Genomic DNA, 18,612 nt, shown 5'->3' on the forward strand with positions numbered 1-18,612 from the left:
CTCTGGCTGCTGCACAGTTGAAGATGCGATACGTGTTATCGCCATCTGCGAGAGAATAAGAGTAGAAGAGTTTAATTAGCAATGAGAGAACAAAATCGCACAACAGAGAAGAATAGAAGTAAAATCTGCTCCTAAACTTCATAGCCTCTGGAAGATAGGTACAGCGTCTCCGTACCGATCCTCCAGACTCTACTAAGCCTTCTCGTGAATTGTGAGACCTAGGCAATCTAGTGCTCCTATACCAATTTGTCATGACCCGAAATTCCCACCTTCGGGACCGTGATGGCGCCTAATATTTCACTTGCTAGGCAAGCCAACATTAGAGGATTCTTTAACCCAACTTTAGTCAATTTCAATAACAGAATCAATCAAGCTAAATAGAAGTTAAAACTGAAATGCGGAATAACATAAAGCCCATAATATTTGATACAATACGGATCTGGAGTCACAACTCACAAGCTTCTAAGATTTTCTACAAACAGAGTCTGAACGAAAACACCACAGGATAATATTCCACGGTCGGCAAGATAGAGGTTCAGAGAAACTGCAATCCAGAGAAAATACCACCGCTGCCCGAGATAGAGGTTCAGATGCGGACGCGGTGGAAATTCCACTGGGAGTGTGATAAAAGGTTCAGAGACTTGGCAAGTGAAACCTAACTGAAGAACGCGGTCCGCAAACATAATACGCGACCACGATTGAAGCTAACGCGGACGCGAATGTATTTATGTTGTCCGCGAAACCTTGTCCAGTCCAAGCCCAGTATTGAAGAAATGCGGACCGCGCTTATTATTATGCGGCCGTGAAAGCTCAAGCGCGGACGCGGTCAGAATTACGCGTCCGCAAATCCTCCGCAGGGGCATTCTTTTCAGAAATTGTAGTTGTGTATAAATAGATCTTTTTGACATTTTTAGGTCACGTTTTGTATAGCAGATCATGTGAACGGCTGGTACTTCCCCTTTTGGGCAATTTTATAATAGATTTACCTTCAAACTTTAGATTTTCATCTTGTACTTTAATATTATGGCTTATATTTCATCTTCACCTTTGATTTCTGCTGTATTCATGAGTAGCTAGACCCCATAGCTAGGGTGGTGACCCAATCCTAGTGTGAGTATTTAATGGGTCTTAATTTTAGGCCTTAATTGCTTATGGGTTAGTGATAATGAGCCTAATTCATGCTAAAATTGTAGAATTAGTGGTTGCAAATACTGATTCATGCCTTTATGACTTAGCCTCTTCTTGAGAAAGAGAGACAGTCTAGGAAAATTAGGCTAACAAGGAATTGGGGTAAACTCAAAAGATTGATAGCCCCGATTAAAGGGTTAAACCTAGAGATAGTAATACCCGACTTGAGCCAGTTTCATTTGGATTGTGCGAACACCCATTTGGGCTTGAGAAAGCCAAATCAGGCAAAGCCACTCAAACTACCGAGAGGTATAGAGTGAGCACTTACATGTGATGGTTATATCACGACCCCAATCGTAACAAGCTTGTCCTAAATTCTTGACATCCATTGGATACTCACCTAGGCAGAAGTCACTACCCTAGTGCCTTTTGACACTTGAAAACATTCACCAAAAATATTGTATTTAGCTTACACTTGGCATACAATACTATAACAATTAGAATAGAATCAATCACAACAATGTTTGGAAGTGCAATTAGAAATAACACGCACATCTAGATTAGTTAGATACCCGACTCCAAACCAAATTAACTCCTTGTGGAAATCGATCCCGACCTCATCGGGTAAAACTGCATCGACTATTCTTTGCTACTATATAGTGGTGTTGGTTTGACCACAATTACTTTTTGGCGCCGTTGTCGGGGAGTTAGACGGTGTTGATTATCTATCTAACTATTTGTGTGTCTTGTTTTTTTTTTCTTTCCTTCTGCTTTTCTAACTTTTGTGTATCTATCGCTTAAGGTACCAAATGGCTCATAATGATTCTCTCGGACATATTCTTCTAGGGGAGGAGGTAGATGACAATGGTGAGGATGAGGTTAATCTAGAACCTCAAGTCCAAAGAAGAGGCCGCCAGGCTAATGACAACATTCCAAACCCTCCCCCACCTCCTCCACGGGCAGCACATCGGGTGCTACCCAACGAAGGTTATGCAAGTGCAATTGTCCCACCCCAGATTCGGGCGGGAAATTTTCAAATTACAAATGTCATGTTGACCCTATTGGAGCAAAGGGGCTTCTTCACTGGAGCTCCTTATCAGAACACATATAAGCATCTAAAGGGTTTTATAGACACATGCTGGGGGAGCAAGCAGACGAATGTGTCGGAGGACGCTCTGAGATTGAGACTTTTCCCATTTTCACTTAGAGGGAAAGCTTCAGACTGGCTCGAGAGGCTACCCAACCACTCCATACACACATGGGATGAGTTGGCAGAAAAGTTTACAACCAAGTTTTTCTCACCGGGTCATATGGCAACATTGAGGGATGAGATCTTAGCCTTTAAACAAGAACCTAATGAACCCCTACATGAAATTTGGGAGCGATACCGGACAATGGTCAAGGAATGCCCAAATAATAATATGACTGAAGCAATGATTCAGCAGACATTCTATAGGGGCATCAACACGACCAACCAGTGTGTGGTGAATCAGCTAGCTGGGGGAAATTTTATGAAGATGACTTATGCCGATGCTTGTGACATAATTGATGAGATGGCTGACACATCTTCAGCTTGGCAGAGTCGGGCAAATGTTCCTCAGGGTGACCCTAATGTCATCCATCTTCACAAGGAACTTCATGATCACGAAAAAGCCATAGCTGAGTTGACAACTACTATGAATCAGTTAGCAAAGGCCCAACTTCAGCAAGTTCAAGGGACAAAGCAAGTAAATGCCATGGAAGGGGTAAATGTCATGGTCAACAGGAGGAAACAACGTGGTCAACAAGTGCAAAGCAATCAAGATCAATATTAGCAAAGTAGTAGCGGTGACAATCAAGATGATTCTCATGATGATCAAAGTGAAGAAGTGTTATAAGCCAATAACTACTAAGGTCAACGGAGCAATGCTCAAAATCAACAATGGAGATCGCAAGGGAACTATCAAAATTGGGGCAACCAAGGCCAAGGGAATTGGAACAATGGAAACAACAATAATTAGAATTGGGGAAACAACAATAACAATTGGGGCGAAAATGGAAACCAAGGGGGTTGGAATAATAATAATCAAGGCAACCGGGGGTCGGGCGTCCAAAGGCCCCCGATGTATTAACAACCAAACAATTCGCCTCTATATTTGTCTCAAGGGCAAAGTTCTTCAAACAATGAGATGGGGAGAATAGAGAATATGTTCAAACAAATGCTGGAAAGGAATACTGACTCCGATGCCCAAATAGCCTCCCATACTACCTCTATTCGCAACGGAAGTACAACTGGGTCAAATTTCTCAAGCATTGAATACTATCCCTACTGGGGAACTACCTAGTGATACGGTAGTAAACCCGAGAGGGAACCATACAGGCCATGCTATGGCAGTGACCACAATAAGCGGTAGAGGTGGAGATGCAAGTACTTCTAATCCAAAGAAGATTATGAATGAAGAAGTTGTGTTGCAAGAAGATGATGAGGCTCAAGCCAATGATGAGAATGTGAATGATGAAGTGAGGATTGATAGAAATGACAACATGGAGGAGACTCAAAATGATGTGAACCCGTCTAGGGAACACGTGATAGACATACTGGAAACGGTAGTGCCTAAAGCCAAGGCCCCTTTGCCAAGGCCTCCTCCACCGTATCCTCAAAGGCTTGCAAAGCAAAATAATGAAAACCAATTCAAGAAGTTTATTGAGATGATGAAAAGTTTGTCAATCAATGTGCCCTTGGTGGAGGCTCTCAAACAAATGTCGGGATATGCCAAGTTCATGAAGGACTTGGTAACTAAGAAGAGATCTATGAATTGTGAGACCATCAAAATAACTCATCAAGTTAGTGCCATTGTGCGCTCGATGGCTCCAAAGCTTGAAGATCCCGGTGCCTTTACAATTCCATGCACCACTGGTAGAGCCGATTTTGCAAAAGCCTTGTGTGATCTGGGAGCAAGTATTAATTTGATGCCATATTCCTGTTCAAGACACTAGGTATTGGGCAACCAAGAGCTACTTCCATGAGATTACAAATGGCAGATCGGACAATGAAAAGACCATTTGGTATTATTGATGATGTTCTAGTCCGGGTCGACAAGTTTATTTTGCCTGCTGATTTTGTGATTCTCGACTACGAAGTTGACTATGAGGTACCTATAATACTAGGGAGACCTTTCCTAGTAACAGGGAAGGCATTGGTGGATGTGGAAGCAGGGGAGCTTACCTTCTGAGTGGGCGATGAAAAAGTTGTATTCCACGTGTGCAAATCAATGAGGCAACCAAATAGCAATGAAGTTAGCTCTTTTGTGGATCTTGTGACAGAGGTGATAGTTGATGACACGAGTGCCATGATCAATGTGGAAGACCCTTTGGAAGCTGTGTTGCTAAACCATGAGGATGATGAAAATGAAGGCTTGGTTGAATGTGCAAATGCGTTGCAAAGAATGGGATCCTACTCATATGGGCCCCGTAAACTTTCATTGGACTTGAAAAACTGTAAGACTCCACCAACAAAGCCCTCAATCTAGGAGACACCAACATTGGAGTTGAAACCTTTGCCTTCACACCTCAGGTATGAATTCTTAGGCCCTTCTTCCACATTACCTGTTATTCGTTCTGCTTGCCTAACTAACGTGCAGGTAGACTCCACCCTTGCGGTTCTTCAAAGAAGGAAAAAGGCAATTGGATGGACTTTGGCTGACATTCGGGGTATAAGCCCCGCCTTTTGCATGCACAACATTATACTACAGGATGATGCCAAACCCTCTGTGGAACATCAAAGGAGGTTGAACGAGGCTATGCAAGAGGTCGTCAAGAAGGAAATTGTCAAGTGGCTTGATGCAAGGGTTGTGTACCCTATTTCGGATAGCTTATGGACTTCACCGGTACAATGTTTGCCAAAGAAGGGGGGTATGACTGTGGTCACAAATGAAAAAAATGAGTTGATACCCACTCGTACTGTCACCGGATGGAGGGTATGTATGAAATACAAAAAGCTGAACAAAGTGACCCGCAAAGACCACTTTCCAATCCCCTTTCTTGATCAAATGTTGGACAGACTTGCCGGGCATGCCTACTATTGCTTTTTGGATGGGTACTCAGGATTCAACCAGATTCTCATTGCACCAGAGGACCAAGAGAAAACCACTTTCACATGTCCGTATAGTACATTTGCATTCTCACGGATGCCTTCTGGTTTGTGTAATGCACCGGCTACCTTTCAGCGGTGTATCATGGCAATATTTACAGATATGGTGGAGGACGTCCTCGAAGTGTTCATGGATGATTTTAGTGTTGTGGGGGACTCATTTGAAGAATGCTTGGATAATCTTGACAAAGTGTTAGCCCGTTGTGAAGAGACCAACCTAGTGCTTAATTGGGAAAAATGATACTTTATGGTTGAGGAGGGCATTGTCCTCGGCCATAAGATCTCAAAGGACGGTATTGAAGTGGACCAAGCAAAGATTGAAGTTATTTCAAAACTCCCTCCTCCTACTTCCGTCAAGGGAGTTAGGAGCTTTCTTGGGCACGCGGGGTTCTACCGAAGGTTCATTAAGGATTTCTCAAAAGTGGGGAACCCCTTGTGCAAGCTGCTAGAAAAGGATGCAAAGTTTGTGTTCAATGAAGATTGCATGAAAGCTTTTGAGCTTCTCAAGTATAAATTGACAACCACTCCCATCATCACCGCACCCAATTGGAACTTACCATTTGAGCTCATGTGTGATGCTAGTGACGTTGCGGTAAGAGCAGTTTTGTTGTAAAGGGTCAACAAGATATTTCATCCGGTCTATTATGCAAGAAAAATGATGAATGACACCCAAGTCAATTATATGGTGACCGAGAAAGAGTTATTAGCCATTATCTTCGCCATGGAAAAGTTCAGGCCATATCTCATGGGTGCTAAAGTGATTGTGCACACCGATCACACGGCACTCCGTTACTTGATGACCAAGAAGGACTCGAAGGCTAGGTTGATGAGATGGGTTCTTCTGCTTCAAGAGTTTGACCTTGAAATCATTGATAGAAAAAGAAGTGATAATCAAGTGGCAGACCACTTGTCCCGCTTAGAAGAGGAGGAAAGGCCCCACAATGGCCTCGAAATCAATGATTCGTTCCCGGATGAACAACTCCTCTCTGTGTCTTTGAATGGTATTACTATCTCTAGGTAGATCAAGGAAGCCGGCAGTGTGGCAAGATCGATTTGTGAGTGAGAAGGCCTACCACAAATTTCGGGAATGGTGGCAACAAAGGACGTTCACCCTTGAGCGTCATTTCATAGAAAAAGACCTTCTCCCTCACAATTCGAATGTGAAGAGACAATTTGATGAAAGAGTGGGATGGAAATTCTTTACTAGCAAGTTGCCGGAAGTAAATGAGTACCTAGTCAAGGAATTTTATGCCAATGCTGCCCACATCAAAAAGGGCACCCATGTGACTAAGGTACAAAATAAGAAGATCCGGTTCGATGGCAAAACTTTGAATACATATGCCGGGTTTGATGATGTAGACGCTGCTGTATACATACAGAAGTTGGCATTAGATGAAGCAGCCCGTCCATGGTTAGCAGAGGTGACAGCCATACCAGGGACAACACCGCCCTGGCTTACACAGGGAGTCTCAATTGCCAGAAACACCCTTAGATTTGAAGCAAAAGGGTGGTGCACCTTCATCTGCAGCCGCATTGATATGTGCCAGCATGACAGTGACATTTCACTTTCCCAAGCGATCATTATAGCGTCCATCATGGCAGGGTACCCGATAAATGTGGGGAACCTCATGGCCCAAAACATATCCAAGGCAACCAGGAAGGAAGAATGGTCTTACCCTTACCCCAACTATGTACCTAGAGGACCAGCGGGTTGAGGGGAGACACATTGACACGAAGGTGAAGCCGAAAAAGCCCTTCTCCTGGTACAGCCTTTAGGGAACAGACAACCCCAAGTCCAAGGACAAATCCACCACCTCCACTGGCTAGATGCCTCTATCAGTGGAGGAATCATTAAAGAGTATTCTTGAAAACCAAAAGAAGATTCTGGAGTCTCTGGGTGCGCAAAAAAAGGTAATCAAGGAGCTGGGTAAACAGGTGAGGAAAGTGAAGAAGGGGAAAGAAGAGTTGAAGAAGTAGGTGGTGAAGCTCACTTCCGCCGGCGATATTCCTTTAGATCTCCTTATGGGAGAGACTGCCCATGCAGCACAGACAGCTCAGCCAGCACAGGTACCAGAGCAGGAGGGTGACAGAAAGCCGGTGAGGAGAGTGGTGATACCCCAGTCGGAGGACTTGGAGATTGAGCTGGAGGACCCCGAGGGAAGTGATGAGTCTGGCCAGCCACAGGACCCCACCAGTGACCCCATGCAGACAGAGGCGTCATAGGGAGTTCTCTTTACTCTCTATCCCTCCCCGATTCTATTTTTGCTTTTAGCATTGAGGACAATGCTAATTATTATTTGGGGGGTGGCCTTGTTTTGATATGATAATTTTGATGATTGGTCTGTAATAACTTTAATACTATTTTTCTTTATTCTCTACTTATTGTACTTTCATTTTCGTACTTTTCACTTTTGGTATGTATATAAAAATACCATTTTATATATATATATATATATATATATATATATATATATATATATATATATATATATATATATATATATATATATATATATATATATATATATTCATCCCCATTTTGTGTATATTCATTTCAATCCCCTATTGTACATATTCAGTTTACTTTCCGCATTTTACTTTATAACTTCTTTTGTAAATAAGCCTTTTATTTTCTTAATTCCACGGTTCTTTCCAAAGGTGGAATTTGTGTGAACCGGGTGGCTCTTCCCAACGATGGATGGCGTGACAACCTTCTTAAGGGATTGAGTCTATTTTTTTTTAATTTTGATATATAGTAGTAATGAATAAAAGTGTCTTAAGCAGACTTCACTTGGTACCAACACATTTACCTTTGACCTCATGGTTAGAGACAAGTTGGTTTAAGAGTTTAGCTCTAGTTGTGACCTTTAGACTCTTGAGTTGACTAAAACTATCATCAAGTGGTTTTTGTGAGCCATCTGTGATCTTCAATCTTAGATAAGGTTGTTGTGGGCCCTCGACTGTATTCTCTTTAACAATCCAGTAGCTTGAGAGGTGAGGTATTGCATTGCAAGTCCAAGTCCCGTGCCAACAAGTCTAGAACTTGCCCTGAATGTTTTTCTAGGCGAAATTCTAAGTGTAGCTCGACTTGAGAAGTGATTATAGGCTCTCCTTGGTTCCATGTGAATTTGAAAACTTCCATAGCCTACCACTATGATGTCCTTAGTCAACCCCTTTGAGCATAAGCCTTTTTCATTCAATAACCACATTACAAGCCTCCATCTGTTCTATAATAACCCTCTCTTGGCACCCAATCTTTCCTTAGCATTCATGATGAACAATAGTCAAAAACATAAGTTTGGGGGAGAGACGAGAATTTTCAAAGTGATGAATGATTCAAAGAACAAAAGGAATTGATGGAAAGGAAAGGCAAAGAAAAGGATATAAAAATGATGTTAAAAAAAAAGAAGTATGTCAAAAGAAAAGCAAAGATTGAAAGGATTCAAGAAAATAATGTTCAAAGGCTTGGAATGATGAGAAAAGGAAAAAAATGATCGTCATAAAGAAGAAAGAGTGACAAAGTGTCTCTCTAGTTCCCCCAAGGAAGAAGAAAATGACTCAAAGAGTCAAGAAAGCATGAGCCGAATTGAGAAAATGGAGTGTTTAAGGAAAGATGATACCATCGTAGTTCATTAGGTCCGACCTTGATCCAAAAAGCATTCATTATATCCCGCTAAAGCCCTATAGGATTTCAAGTTGAGTGAGCTTACATTAGTGGTGATTTACATGAGGGGCAAGCCTAAGGTACTTAGAGCCGGACTTGTGGCATTCTTTTGAGAGTGATAAGCGCACTTCTTTACAATCCCGATTTTGAGTGTCACATTCCATAAGGTGAGATGAGCTCATAGAGAGTAGAGGAGAAGAAGTCTGGGATCCACAACAACCTACGTGAGAGCAAGGTTCCTTGATGAATTGAGTCAACTCTTGATGCTCTTGTGTCACATTAGACCTATGAAACTCAAAAAGTCGTAGCATAATGTTGTTGATAATGCATTTGTGTTGAGGGTAATTGTTAGTTCCAATTGATGTTGATGAAGTCACCTTAGGACAGCTGATATTTTCCTTTCTTTTTCTTACGGAGGTGGAAATTACCTTGTTTGCTTGAGGACAAGCAAAAGCTTAAGTTTGGGGGAGTTGACAACTAGGGATTTTAGCCTATTATTTGCTCTCTTTTGCTTAGATTTTGGGAAAAAAAGGCTAAAGGTAGTCCCGAAAACTAACATAATGTGCTTGCTTGTAGGGTTTGGTCAAAATGAGGCAAAGAAGCCAAAATAAGCTCATAAAGGAGTCAAACTGGCACAAGCCAAAGGCTGAAACTGAACCGCGGACCGCGATGGAAAAGCACGGCCGCGTAGGGTTCGCCGCTGAGGCGGATAATATTCCGTGGTCAGTGAGATAGAGGTTCAGAGAAGTTGCAATCCAGAGAAAACACCACCGTTGCCCGCGTCTACATTACGCAGCCGCGAAGTTATCAGACGCGGACGCGGTGGGAATTTTGCTGGGAGCGTAATAAAGTTTCAGAGACTTGGCAAGTGAAACCTAACTGAAGAATGCGGTCCGCGAACATAATACGCGGCCGCGATTGAAGCTAACGCGGACACAAATGTATTTACGCTATCCGCGAAACCTAGTCCAGTCCAAGCCTAGTATTGAAGAAACGCAGACCACACTTATTATTATTCGGCCGCGAAAGCTCAAGCGCGGACACGGTCAGAATTATGCGTCCGCGATTCCTCCGCAGGGGCATTTTTGTCCAAAAATTTTAGCTGTGTATAAATAGATCTTTTTGACATTTTTGGGTCAAGTTTTGTAGAGCAGAGCACGTGAACGACTGGTTCTTCCTCTTTTGGGCAATTTTATAATAGATTTACCTTCAAACTTTAGATTTTCATCTTGTACTTTAATATTATGGCTTATATTTCATCTTCACCTTTGATTTCTGTTGTATTCATGAGTAGCTAGACCCCATAGCTAGGGTGGTGACCCATTCCTAATGTGGGTATTTAATGGGTCTTGAATTTTGGGGCTTAATTATTTATGGGTTAGTGATATTTAGCATAATTCATGCTAAAATTGTAGAATTAGTGGTTGCAAACACTGATTCATGACTTTATGACTTAGCCTATTCTTGAGAAAGAGAGACTAAGTCTAGGAAAATTAGGCTAATAAGGAATTGGGGTAAACTCAAGAGATTGATAGCCCCGATTAAAGGGTTAAACCTAGAGATAGTAATACCTGACTTGAGCCAGTTTCATTTGGACTGTGCGAACACCCATTTGGGCTTGAGAAAGCCAAATCAGGCAAAGTTACTCAAACTACCGAGAGGTATAGAGTGAGCACTTACATGTGATGGTTATATCACGACCCCAATCGTAACAAGCTTGTCCTAAATTCTTGACATCTATTAGATACTCACCTAGGCGAAAGTCACTACCCTAGTGCCTTTTAACACTTGAAAACTTTCACCAAAAATATTGTACTTAGCTTACACTTGGCATACAATAGTATAAAAATTAGAATAGAATCAATCACAACAATATTTGAAAGTGCAATTAGAAATAATACGCACATCTAGATTAGTTAGATACCCGACTCCAAACCAAATTAACTCCCTATGAAAATCGATCCTGACCTCATCGGGTAAAACTGCATCGACCATTCTTTGCTACTATATAGTGGTGTTGGTTTGGCCATGATTAGTACCAAAATCTGCACAAGAAGTGCAGAGTGCAGTATAAGTACAACCGACCTCATGTACTTGTAAGTGTCAAGCCTAACCTCGACGAAGTAGTGACTAGGCTATGACAAGACACTCACATAATAAACTTGTGCAAATAGCAGTATATGTACAAGATAACAACAGATAAAAGCTAATCATGTACTATTGGAAGGGGGACATGCTAAAGGGGATACAAGATACGAGAAATATAGCAGAAATGATAACCAAAACAGCCAATATGCCTTTAACCAGTGAAAACAATTAAGCACAATAAAAAAAATTGCACGACATCACCCTTCATGCTTTTACTCTCAGCCTTACAATGGAACAATGATACTGCACGACATCACCCTTCGTGTTTTTTACTCTCAACCTAACAATGTAAATCAATAGATACGACACGGCATCACCCTTCATGTATTAACTCTCATAACATGGCATAGCATCACTCTTCGTGCATTAACGCTCACAATATGGCACTGCATCACCCTTCGTGCATTAGCACTCACGATATGGAACGGCATTACCCTTCATGCATTACACTCTCCCTTACCACATAACAATGAACAAGTAATAATAGGGAGATAGAATCAACAAGAACAAGCCTTACATCAATAATGGTTCCACAATACCAATCTCAACTTTGGAATCAATACTCAATTATAACAAAAAGCCCGTAAACACGGTAAGAACGATCAATTTTGTAAGTAACTAGTCTAAGCATGGATAACATGATCAAAGTAAGCAATAAACTACAAGGAACAAGTCTCACCCGTATGCTTTAACTCTACAACAATGCATAAGTATTCGTCACCTCACATATATGTTGTACCCAACATCTAAACATGTAGCAAATACACAAAACAAGTCCTAATCCCTCAAGTCAAGGTTAACCACGACACTTACCTCGCTCTAAAAGTCCGCTTAAAGCTCAATCACAGCTTTGCCTCTCAAACAAGCCTCCGAATCAATAGAATCTAGCAAATTACCAACCAAATGATTCAAATTAAGCCTTAGGAACTACCCACGATTGCAAAGCATTCAATTTAGGTCATTACTGAAAAAGTCAACAAAAGTCAACCCCGGGGCTTGCTTGGTCCAATCCCGAAATTCGGACCAAAATTTAATTACCCATTCACCCCCGAGCCCGGTTATGTAATTTGGAATCCGACCTCAATTTGAGGTCTAAATCCCCATTTTACAAAAATCACTAATTCTACCCAAACCCCCAATTTCTACCATGAAAACACAAGATTTTAGGTTGAAATCTTAGGAAATGTAGTGAAAGATTGAAAGAAACTAGTTTACAATCACTTACCAATGATTTAGGGAAGAAGAGTTCTTTGAAAAATCGCCTTTAGGGTTTCTAAGTTTGAAATTTTGAGTGAATGAACAAAAATCCCATCTAAGTCCCATTTAGATCAGTTGGAAATGTCGCATTTGCGACCCGCAAATGCGAAGAATCAATCGCAAATGCGAAGATCTTCACATCTCTTCTTCCATCGCAAATGCGATGAATTGTTCGCAAATGCGAACTGGCCAGATCGCAAATGCGACCCATCGATCGCAAATGTGAAGTAGCTCCCCCCTCCCCAGTCCCCATCGCAAAAGCGAAGACCTGGTCGCAATTGCGCAACTGGGTCTCTTCGAAAATGTGAAGGTTATGTTCGCAAATGTGAAACTGACAGGTTTGCTTCCATATCGCAAATGCGAGGCCTGACCTCGCAAATGTGATATCAGAGGCCTGCACCAGAACTGAGACATAGCAACAATATTTTCTAAGTCCAATCCACTCTGTAGCCTATCCGAAACTCACCCGAGCTCTCGAGGCTTTAAACCAATTATTCACACAAGTCTAAAAATATCATACGAACTTGCTTTTATGATCAAATCGCCAAAATAACACCTAGACATACGAATTTAGCATCAAATCAAAGAAAATTTTCAAGAAAACTCATGAACCTCTAATTTCACAACCGGACGTCCGAATCACGTAAAACCAACTCTGTTTCTCACCAAATTTGACAAACAAGTCATAAATTTAGTATTGGACCTATACCGGGTTCCGAAACAAAAATACGGATCCGGTATCCAAAAAGTCAAACATTGGTCAAACATTTCAAAGTCATTAAGCCTTTAACTTTGAAATTTCAACAAAGTGCGATAACCCGGGCTAGGGACTTCCGAATTCGATTCCAGGCATACTCCTAAGTCTCAAATTACGATACGGACCCACCGGGACAGTCAAAATACGAATCCGGGTCCGTTTTCTCAAAACGTTGATCGAAGTCAACTCAAATAGATTTTTAAGGCAAAAAATTCATATTTTTTCAGTTTTTAACATGAAAGCTTTCCGTAAAAACACTCGGACTGTGCACGTAAATTGAGAAAGGCTAAAATAAGGTATTTAAGACTTCAAAGTACAGAATAAGATTCTAAAACATAAGATGAGCTATCGGGTCATCATATTTTGGGCATTTTTTAGAATTTTAGAACTTAATCCTTAGAGAAAATTTCATGTTTGTGATCAAGTGGTGATAGGAATTAACCCCTATGATCTGCACTATTTATTTATAGTGAGATAATAAATTTACGAGTCGACTTTAGGTCTTCCTCTATATCGGATAAATTTATTATGAACTTACTAAGTATAATTACTAGTAGTTGATAACATATATTGACTCTCCATCTGAGTTTACACGTTGAATCAATTTTGTAATTATAATGCAACCATTATTAAGTGGTGATAAAAATATATTTCTATGGTCTTCAAATATTAATTTCAAGTGAGTGTAAATTTATGCGTCGACTTTAGGTCTTCCTCCATATTGGATAAATTTATTGTAAGCTCAATAAGTGAAATACTAGTTATTGATATCATGTACTTACGCTCCATCTGAGTATACATGTTGGATCAATGGAACTAGAGCTATTAATTGTGATGTTTACTTGACTTAAATTAACAGTATACTCTCCATCTGAGTTGGGTCCGTTTTAATTTATTGGAGTAAATAATCTAGAATTACATGTATATGTTGCATGAGTAGTTCTTTTCCCATCGAAATTTGCTATTCAAGGTGCATGAATATATGTGTGTAGTGCATTTGAAATTTTCATTAAATGGTTATATACAATTGACTAAAAATAACAGTTTGCTCTCCATCTGAGTTTGTTCTGTTTCTTTTTGGATTGTATAATTCTTGCATTATATAATATACTTTGCATGAATGACTCTTTTGCCATCGAAATTCGCTATTCGAGATGTATATATATATATATATATATATATATATATATATATATATATATATATATATATATATATATATATATATGAATGCAATCTGAATTTTATTATTCAGTGTTAATTAACTTATTATGATCTATTTAATGTTGTATATCTCAACTCCACAATGACTTCATGTAGTTTGTCATATCACTTGTCAAAGATTTCCTTTAGTCGTGATAAAACATTAATTTGATGGATGCCATGTATGTACCATTTGCTATAAGGAATTTAATTCCGGTTTTTTAGCAAAATAAGAGATGGATATTCAATTTATTTTAGAATAACTTTTGTGTTATTGAGCTTCATAAATATTCTATCTCTTGTGGTACATGGATGCATGACCTTGTTATTGTTAATGTCGATCTCCTGAACTGAATAATATTGGTCTACCTTATAAGAGAAAATATTCTTCAAAATTGAGTGAAACTTATCTGTGCACTTACGTCTAAGTCATAATTATTTGGATAGGATTTTAGTTGGTCAATGATGAACCTTAAGGTTCATTTAAAGAAGAGGCACTATCAACTTATGGATTCTGTTTAGAAGGAAATATGACTAAGAGACATTTTTGCTCCAAAGGAAAGAGAGCTGGTGATAAGTTAAAACTAATCCATTTTTGATTGTGTTGTCTAATGAATATATAGACAAGAGGTGGTTTTGAAATTTTTTTATGACATTCATAAATGATTACTCGAACTATGAATATATTTATTTGATACACCATAAGTCTGAATGCTTTGACTAATTTCAGGATTTTAAGGCTTCATACGGAGAAGCACCATGAAATTATATTAAATTACTACGATTTGATCGTAGGTGGATAGCACTTCTCTACAAATTTCATTAGTAACTTATCGAAATAGAAGATTATATCTCAATTGTCTACACCGAATACTCCATAATAGAGTGGTGTCGTAGAGAGAGGAAATACGACTCTTACGGAGATGTTTAGATTAATGGTGAGTTATTCTTATTTATTTCTCTTTTCTTTCTGGATGCCTTAGAAACTGCAATTACATTCTGATTTTAGTTCTTTTTAAGTCACTATCTTGGACCCCATAGAACTGTGGATTTAACGTAAGTCTGGTCTGCCGCAAGTTCGGATATGGAATTGTCCAATATATACCGAAAGGGAAAATAGATAAGATAAAATCAAGGATAAATGTTTACGCGTATATTGGATATCCAAAGGAACGAAATAGGGTTTATTTTATTTTCCTAAAGAAAAGAAAGTAATTGTTAGCACAAATACCAGTTCTCTATAATAGGATTATTTAATAAACTATGTTCCTAGAAGTAAACTGGTTTTACAGGAACTAAGCAAAGAAATAACAAATGAATCATCTGAAAATTCAAACGATGAAGAACATACAACTCTATATGTCGGAATTGATGTTCCATTGCATTTGAGTAGTGGGAGAAACGTTAATAGACAAAAAAAAATTTACTACCTCCAAGTAGTGGGAGTGATGTTGAGCAGAGAACACTATAGGAAGAATTCATTAATATTTTAATACTGTAAGGTAATGAAGATAATATTAGTAGTACTTCGTCGTAGTGGGAGAATAGTAAGGAAAATTATAGTTTGGTATGTACTCTTGGGAGAGTTTCATAACAAGATCCCTGAAGAGTTTAATACCAAACTAGTTAGTTACGACAAAGCACTACTAGACAAAGATTGCATTTGAAAATAACTTGGCAAGTTCCTTTTAGCAAAAGCCTATTGGCAGAGGCTTTTAATAGTCGTGCAAAAGGATAGCTGTGAAAGTTATAGATGCATGGTTATGAGTCTAAGTGGAAATTGTTAAGGCATATACTATTAACCATGCATTTAGATATAGTATATTCTAATAATTCTCATGGTTAAAAGTCTAAGTGGGATATTGTTGGGATATATACTATTAACCATGGATTTTGATTTGGATGTAGTATTTATTATGGAACGGTTATTTATTAAATTTTAATAAAGTTTTAAATAGATCATATATTTGTTTGTATCATTTACTTATATAGTAGATGATTTAGTGTATGGAGTTTAGCTTATACACGGAAGATTAAATCATCAATTTTTATAAGTATAAAGATCATGTTCACAATGTAATAACGGAATTGGACAAACTATCAGGAATGATTGTAGCACAAGATAAAATATAATTTATCTTGATTATGTGAATAATTTAATTCTGACTTCTTGTGCTAGTGAATGGTATCTGAGGCCAATGAAGCAATATCAATTATCATAAATTCCAAAGCAAGCAATTCAATCATGCGCAAATCATGCCGAGGTCGTACGGCCCGCTCCAACATAAATATTTAAATTGTGCATTGCCAAGGGTCGAACGGCGCGAACCATAGATACATCTACTACCGAGGCATTAGGCCCGCTCCATGAAAGAGAAAACATATTAAACAACCAATTCAAGATTTATTAAGCGTCAAATATTCCAAGAATTTTAAATTCCCATTTAACGGTCAATTAAATGAAGTTTAACCTTTTTATAATTCCTTTATCGAGTTTCTAAATATTTTAAACAATTAATTTAACAAGTCGGGCACAACATCGCAAATATAACATGATATGGGTCCTAGACTACCCGGACATAAGCATGATAGTATCTACGCACGGACTTTCGTCACTTCGTGCGTACGTAGCCCCCACAAATAGAAGCAAATAATGATTTAATTCACCTATGGGGTTAATTCCCCCTTACAAGGATAAAAAGAAGACTTACCTCGCTCTGAAGTTCCATAGCCGCCTCCCAAGCCTTTCAAGCAACTCAAATCGACGCCCATCGTTCCAAAACTATTCAATAAATGTGAAAATCCATAAATATATACTCTAATACTCATTATAATTCAATTTATAAACATTTCCAACTCCGCTAGAAAAGTCGATAAAAATAACCCTCGGGCTCACGTGCCCGGATTCCAAAAATTTTTGAAGATAAATACTACCCATAGCATTACGAGCTCAAATATATAATTTATTCTCAATTTCATGCCTAAATTCGTGGTCAAAATCTAAAAATATAATTTCTAGGTTTTCTACCAAAAACCTCACAATTTTTACTAATTTCCATGCTTAAATCCTTATACAAACCATGTATTTAACTTGCAATGGATGGGAATAACTTGCCTTGGCATAGATGATGAAAACTCCCCACTTGAAACTCTCCAAAATCATCCAACCAAGTGAAAAATGGGAGAAAAATGGGCCAAATCCCGTTTTAAAGGAAACGTCACTGCCCAGCTCGAATTCTCGCACCTGCGGTCACTTGACCGCTTCTGCGGTTCCGCAGGCGCGGTAATTATTCTGCTTCTACGGAGATGCCCCCAAGTCGTTGCTTCCGCTTCTGCGCTTTCCCTTCCGCAGGTGCGGTCTCGCTTCTGCGGCGAGATAACCGCATATGCGGTCTCACCACTGCCTAACTAAACTCTCACTTGTGCCCCTCATGGTTGCTTTTGCGGCTCCGCACCTGCGGCCAAAACCTCGCAGGTGCGGTTACACCAGATACCAGCTGCCTCATCATTCCTTTAGTCCAAAAATTGATCCGTTAACCATCCGTAATCCACCCAAAGCCCTCGGGACCTCAACCAAATATACCAACACGTCCCAAAACACATTACGATCTTAGTCGAGGCCTCAAATGACGCCCAACAACATTGAAACTACGAATCACCCTCCAATTCAAACTTAATGAACTTTGAAATTCTAAACTTCTACAATCGATGCCGAAACCTATCAAATCACGTTTGATTGACCTCAAATTATACACACAAGTCATAATTGACATTACGGACCTACTTCAACTTCCGAAATCAGAATCCGACCTCGATATCAAAAAGTCCACTCCTGATCAAACTTCCCAAAACCTTCAAATTCCAACTTTCGCCAAATGACCTCAAAATGACCTACGGACCTCCAAATTCACATCTGGACGCGCTCCCAATACCAGAATCACCATACGGAACTATTCCCAGACTCAGAATCCCAAAAGGACATTGATAACATTAAAATGCACTTCAGCACAAACCTATGAAATTCTTTCAAAATGCCAACTTCCATAATAGGTGTTGAAATTCTCCCGGGTCATCCAAAACCCGCTCCGAACATACGCCCAAGTCCAAAATCATCATACAAACCTGTTGGAACCTTCAAATCCCAATTCCGAGGTCGTTTACTCAATAATTATACTTTAGTCAATCCTTCCAACTTAAGGCTTCCGAAATTAGAATTTTCTTCCCAAATCAACTCCGAACTTTTCGAAATTCAATTCCGACCACGCGCACAAGTCATAATACCTGAAGTGAAGCTACTCAAGGCCTCAAATCACCAAACGATGCGCT

The sequence above is a fragment of the Nicotiana tabacum genome, chromosome 12 (assembly GCF_000715075.1).
Source record: "Nicotiana tabacum cultivar K326 chromosome 12, ASM71507v2, whole genome shotgun sequence".
Taxonomy (NCBI): domain Eukaryota; kingdom Viridiplantae; phylum Streptophyta; class Magnoliopsida; order Solanales; family Solanaceae; genus Nicotiana; species Nicotiana tabacum.